At 43.3% G+C, this 6,336-nt stretch overlaps 2 non-coding genes across 2 annotated transcripts; both read left to right on the forward strand.

Annotated features, from left to right (window-relative positions):
• The first annotated feature begins 491 nt into the window (after positions 1 to 491).
• On the forward strand, positions 492 to 563 carry trnaw-cca (transfer RNA tryptophan (anticodon CCA)). Its single transcript has one exon. It is a non-coding gene; the product is annotated as a tRNA-Trp (tRNA).
• Positions 564 to 1,467: 904 nt separating this feature from the next.
• Positions 1,468 to 1,541, forward strand: trnat-agu (transfer RNA threonine (anticodon AGU)). The gene has a single exon. It is a non-coding gene; the product is annotated as a tRNA-Thr (tRNA).
• Positions 1,542 to 6,336: the final 4,795 nt, after the last annotated feature.

Here is a 6,336-nt window from a genome sequence, read left to right on the forward strand (position 1 = left end):
TTTTGTAATTCCAGGGCCAGCGATTAGTGCGCATGCGCCCCTCTGTACATTGCCCCCAATAAAGATGGCGGAAGCGCATCCATGCGCGTGCGCGGCGATGGCCGCAAACGAATCCGTCACTCAGTGACACCCGAGTTCAGGGTTTCTGACACAAGCTCAGTGCAGCAGCAGTGTGAGCGTCGGTATTAGTTTGTGGATTCAGCGATTAAATTCAAGGTTGCTGTTTCGAGGTCACTCGGAGTTGGCGGAGTTCTGCATTTGTCCTTCATATATTCCGGGGCACTTTGTATCAAGCTGAAGTTAGAAGCAAAAAGTATAAGTAATGTCTGGGAAATACTTAAACAGCAGACAGCCTAGAAAACAGTTTAAATTAATCACTGACCTGACAGAACGGAGGGAAAATGGGGATTAAGCAAAATTCCAATCCCCGGAGTGTAATCAAGGTGTAAAGAAGCGAATCTAGGAGCAGTACGATACCGTCTTCAACGGATGGGCTTGTGGCGCAACGGTAGCGCGTCTGACTCCAGATCAGAAGGTTGTGTGTTCAAATCACGTCAGGCTCAAAAAGCTTTAATGCTCAAGTGGCAAAATGATTACTGATATAAAAGCGGGTTTTTATATCTGTAATCATTTTGCGGGGATCTTGGCGAACAGGTTAATTTCAAAAGCAATTTCGATAGATGTCTGTGCCAGTATCAGCTGTGACTCATTTGGTAGCACTCTTGCCTCTGAATTCTAAGGCTGTGGGTTCAAGTCCCGCGCTTGGACTTCAGCACAAGAATCAAGGCTGAAATTCCAGTGAGTAGACACCACCTTTTTAAGCACTGGCTGAGAGTGGCTCAGTAGATAGCTCTCCTACCTTTAAGCTGGAGGTCCTAGGTTCAAATCCCACTCCAGGACTTGTTAATCATGAAATAACCTAGCTACAGAGTATAATGGTGTCAGTCTCCAGCCCAGATAAATGAGGAGAACAAGCAACGGAAGGGCATTTGGCCGTAAAAAAAAAAATCCCAGCAGCGCCTTATTTCGTTGAAACTGATCTGAGCGATTACGCACTTTCGTCATAACAGGGTGAAATCTGTCTTTGTTCTAGAATTATAGTTTAAAATAGTATTTCCCTGTATCGTTGAACAGCTGCAAAGATTTTAACACAAAAACAGAGTTTTGTTTCTGCGACTGAGGAAGACATTTGGGGGAAGAGGCCACTCACACCGAGAGACTCTTGATACCGGAAGAGATGGGCGCAATTCTATTTCACAATTGAACACTGACATCGAGATTTTGGAAGACCAAGTGAAAAAATCACTGGGTCAGTGACAGAATTCAAACATCATCCCGGGGAATAAGAGGAAGAGAGATTAAAGCAGGTGACTGTATGAACGCTGGAAAAAAAACAATGACTAAATCCTGTTTTCCGGGAACTCCTGAAGTTTGGACCTGTGATTAAAGTATCTATAAATTAATCTTGGCTCTGTGGCTAAGTTGGTTAAAGCGCCTGTCTAGTAAACAGGAGATCCTGGGTTCAAATCCCAGCAGGGCCTTATTCCAATTTCGAAGTTTTTGAGCTGACCTGTGCAAAAAATGGCTTGGTTCAGGTGAGCACTTCCGAATTGCTGGTTCAAATTGTCCATCCTTGTGCAATAGATTATCTTCTACTCTTTCAACGCAAGGAGAGTTTCGTTTCTTTGACTAAAGAAGAGATTTGTGGAAATTGGCCACTCACACTGAGAAACTCCCTCGTGCGTTTCTACTGGAAGAGTTGGGCGCTTTTCTATTTAATAGTTGAAGGTCAGAACACTGACATCGAGATTTTGGAAGAACAAGACAACAGAACAAGAAAAAAAATCACTGGGTCAGCGAGAGGATTCAAACTTCATAAGAGGAAGAGATAAAAACAGGTGACTGCATGAACGCTGCAACAATCAGTTGTTAAATCCTGTTTCCCGAGAACTCACTGAAGATGTTTGTTTAAACTGTTTCCCACTCCGTTTAAAATGCTGAATATTCTGGGCTAACCTTGGGGCGGACATTTGGTTTAACTTCACTCGTGAATAAAAGTGTCAAATGTTGACATGTTGTTAAAGTGACAGCACGTAAACGTTTCAAGGAATTCTCCTCACAACCTGCTTCACCGAAAGAGGTTATCATTTAACTTAAAAAGCCTTTCACAAAGAGGGATGTTAGGTATCACTCCACGAAAATCCCAAGGGGTTTGTGACGGATTCACTACAAATAATCAGGAATTTCAAAGTGCCTCAATCAGCCACAATTTCTTCAAAAGAAACCGCTCGTGACATTCATCTCACTGAAGCAGAGTGTGACCGTGTTGTATCTGTCAGTGTGGAGGGGACGAGTCTGGGTTGGGTAGCCATGTTCAGTGTTTGTGAGAGTGGGGTCTGGGTGAGCAGCTGGTGAGTGCGACAGGGCCAATGCTGGATGCAGGAAGCTGCCGTCAGTGTGGGTGGGTCTGATGGGGCTGAGTGATTGACAACTGGCGGTTGTTGGTGTTTCCATAAATGAAGGAAATTCCCTCCGACAGCTTATTTTTTCTTCATTTGACTATAAACAACTTGAACAAAAGTGAAACAGTGTAGGAACATTTTTGCTCTGCATAAAAGGGAGGTGATTTCAGCTGCCATTGTCCAGTGGTTAAAGCTTTCGTCTAAAAATCCATGGGATTTTCCCACTTTGACTTGAGTCCTGCTCCCTGAGGAACTGTTCAGTATTTTTAATTCTGTTTTATCTTGAATCCTCTATTTCCACAGAATGCTGACACTGAAATTGCTTATACTTCCCGCCATTGTTATCTATGAAGCAGGTATTGTCTGCATGGTCTAATGGAGATATGCTTAGAGGGCTGTGCCAGAGGGTTTCTTTCAGGTTTTATGCCTTTTGGTCCATTAGCAGCAACCGGATGTCTGCAGAGGAACTCGGAATGCCGAGTACCTCTTCTCAGGATGGACTTAATCAAGGGACAGAATGTTGGCTGAAGGGAGGATAATGGTCTGGGGATTTGGGCTGCCATTCCAGAACATTTGGGGAATAGCACAAGGCGGTGTTGCAATGTGACAATGGCGGTATGCAACCTTGGGATATTATCCTTTCTTTATTCATTCTTGGGATGTGGGTGTCGCTAGCTAAGCCAGCATTTATTGTCTATCCTTAATTGCCCTTGAGAAGGTGGTGATGATCTGCCTTCTTGAACCACTGCAGTCCCTCTGGTGTAGGTACACCCAAAGTGCTGTTAGGGAGTGAGTTCCAGGATTTTGACCTAGTGACATTGAAGGAACAGCGATATATTTCCAAGTCAGGATGGTGAGAGGCCTGGAGGGGAACTTCCAATTGATGGCGTCCCATGCACCTACTGCCCTTGTCCTTCTTGATGTTAGTGGTTGTGGGTTGAAAGGTGCTGCCTAAGGAGCCTTGGTGAATTTCTGCAGTGCACCTTGTAGATGGTACGTACTGCTGCCACTGTTCATCAGTGGTGGAGGGAATGAATGTTTATGGAATGAGTGCCAATCAAGTGGGCTGCTTTATACTGGATGGTGCCAAGTTTCTTGAGAGTTGTTGGAGCTGCATTCATCCAGGCAAGTGCAGAATATTCCTTCACACTCCTGACTTGTGCCTTGTAGATGGCTTTGCGGAGTTTGACACAAAAATTGGCCCTGTAGTTGATAGTGAAAAGGATAGCTTTTGTCTCCAGAATTATATCAATGGTTTGGGTGAGTGGATGGAAAAATGGCAGATGGAATTCAATCCAGAGAAGTGCGAAGTAATGCATTTGGGGAAGGCAAACAAAGCTAGGGAACTACACAATAAATAGGTTATTGGGAGGGGTAGAGGAAGTTAGATACCTTGTGCATATCCACAGGTTCCTGAAGGTGGCAGGACAGGTGGATGAGGTGGTAAAGAAAGCATATGGAATGCTTTCCTTTATTGGACAAGGTTTAGAACACAAAAGCAGGGATGTAATGATGGACCTAATAAAACACTTGTTCAGCCACAGCTGGAATTTTGTGCACAGGTCTCGTCACCACATTACAGGGAGGACATTATTGCGCTGGGAAGAGTACAGAGGAGATTTACAAGAATATTGCCAGGACTTGAAAATTGCATCTATGGGGTAAGATAGGATAGCCTGGGGTTGTTTTTCTTAGAACTAAGGAGGCTGATGGTGACCTGACTGAAGTGTACAAGACTATGAGGGGCCGAGATAGAGTAGGCAGGGATGTCCTTTTTCCCTGAGCACAGTGGTCAATTACCAGAGGGCACAGGTTTGTGATTGGTAGAAGTGGACATGAGGCAAAACATCTTCACCCACGGGGTGGTGGGTGGTTGGAATTCGATGCCTCATTTGGTGGTGGAGGCAGAACCCCTCAACTCATTTTAAAGGCACCTGGATCTGCACCTGAAGCACTGTAACCTGCAAGGATATGGACCGGGTGCTGGAAGGTGGGATTTTAATGAGCAGGTTTTTAATTGTTTTTGCTTTTTCGGTCAGCACAGACACATTGGGCTGAATAGCCTCTTTCTATGCTGTACCTTTCCTGTGGTTCTATTTCAGTCCTGATATTCTGTTAACCAATCTGTGCTGGTTGTAATTTATCAACCCATGTTCTACCAAGTGACAATAAATCTTGTCCCAGATTATTGCCTCTCAACATTTCCCCACCACGACCATTAGATTAACTGGTCTGTAGTTACTGGGTTTATCCCTATACATTATAAACACAGATATAACATTAGCAACCTGCAGTTCACTGGCTTCACTCCCATGTCCAAGGAGAATGAAAGATTGTGGATCAAGTCCCTATTTCCACCCTTCCTTCCCTCAGTAATCCAGGATGTATCCCATCTGAATCGGGTGAATTTTATACTGTAAGTGTTGCCAACCTTGTAATTGCTTCCACTTTATCTGTTTTCATCCTATCCAAATTCTCCACCAGCTCCTTCATCACTGTGACATTAGCAGCATTCGCTTGTTTTGTGATAGCAGATGCAATGTTCTCATTTAGTACCTCAGCTATGCCCTCTGCCTCCATAGGATCTCCAAATCAGCCACCCTTTCAGTGACTCTCCATTTGTTGGTAAAGGTCTGGAGTGTTTTTGCTTGCGTTAACTGCTAATCTTTTCTCATAGACTCCCTCTGCTGATCTAATTTCCTTTTCCAGCTCTCCTCTGTACTTTCTGTATTCTGCTTGGTTTTCCAGTGTATTATGGATCTGGCATTTATCATCAGCCTGATTTGGAGCTCCCACTGAGCACAGGATATGTAGGCAACAGCTCTCAGCTGTCCCAACATTTCACTGAAATGAGTTGTTTGTTTAACTAAACTTCTTGTCATTTAGAGTGTTCCACTCCTTCCCTTTTGTACTTCTGCTGTTGTCACTCAGTTTAAATTACACAGCAGCTCCTTCCCCGTCTGCACCTAATCCCCACACTCAACAAATCCACATTTTTAACTCTTCACTCTGCAATTCACTTTCTCTATTTGAGCTCGCAGGCCACTCGAGTTCTTGTTTGTAATTTAATTGTTCCAATTTCTTTATTCACAATTCAGGTTTGTTTTTAAATTAACAATTAATTTGCCCTGTTATTTTAATTTATTTGATGTCAATGTCTGAGCAAACTGGAAGTTTAAAAATCAAATCTAGAAATGATTTCTTGTTCTGCAATGACGGTCTACTCCATTCAGTTCAGTAAATCCTAATCAATAAATTCCAAACAGAATGCTGTATCTCTACTTGATGAACTGATGATGCACAGGGCTCTCAGCTTTTACTCAATGACCTTCACAGGAGTTGATCCAGTTTAGATGTTGACTTGTTCGCTGTTGTCGATTTACCTGGATTCTTCACCTGATTTCTCTGCTGTCCAATGAAGCTCTCTGAGCGGAGTTTTCAATAATGACTTGACTTTTCCTCACAGGATTTCAATCTCCGAGGTTTTTGAATTATTTTCTGAATACATGTCTCCAGAGTTCTCCTCGTGGTTAAGCAGAAAGTTTAACTGATGTGTTTTCAAGCAGCCGACAGCTTTACTTGAAAAGTCATTGTGACAGGATGTTGGGGTTTGAATCCAGTCACAAATCTGGTGGTGATGCCTTGCGGGTTTTTTTTATTCATTCCTGGAATGTGGGCATCGCTGGCTAGGGCAGCATTTATTCTCCATCCTCTTATTCAGAGGGCACTGTTTTTTAAAAAGAGTAAACCACATTTCTGTGGGTCTGAAATCACATGTAGGCCAGACCAGGTGAGGACAGCAGATTTCCTTCCCTAAAGGACATTCGTTTTTATGAAAATCGGCAATAGTTTCATTGGTTCAATGGCTTTAATT

Source organism: Cetorhinus maximus, chromosome 31, assembly GCF_964194155.1.
Source record: "Cetorhinus maximus chromosome 31, sCetMax3.hap1.1, whole genome shotgun sequence".
NCBI lineage: Eukaryota > Metazoa > Chordata > Chondrichthyes > Lamniformes > Cetorhinidae > Cetorhinus > Cetorhinus maximus.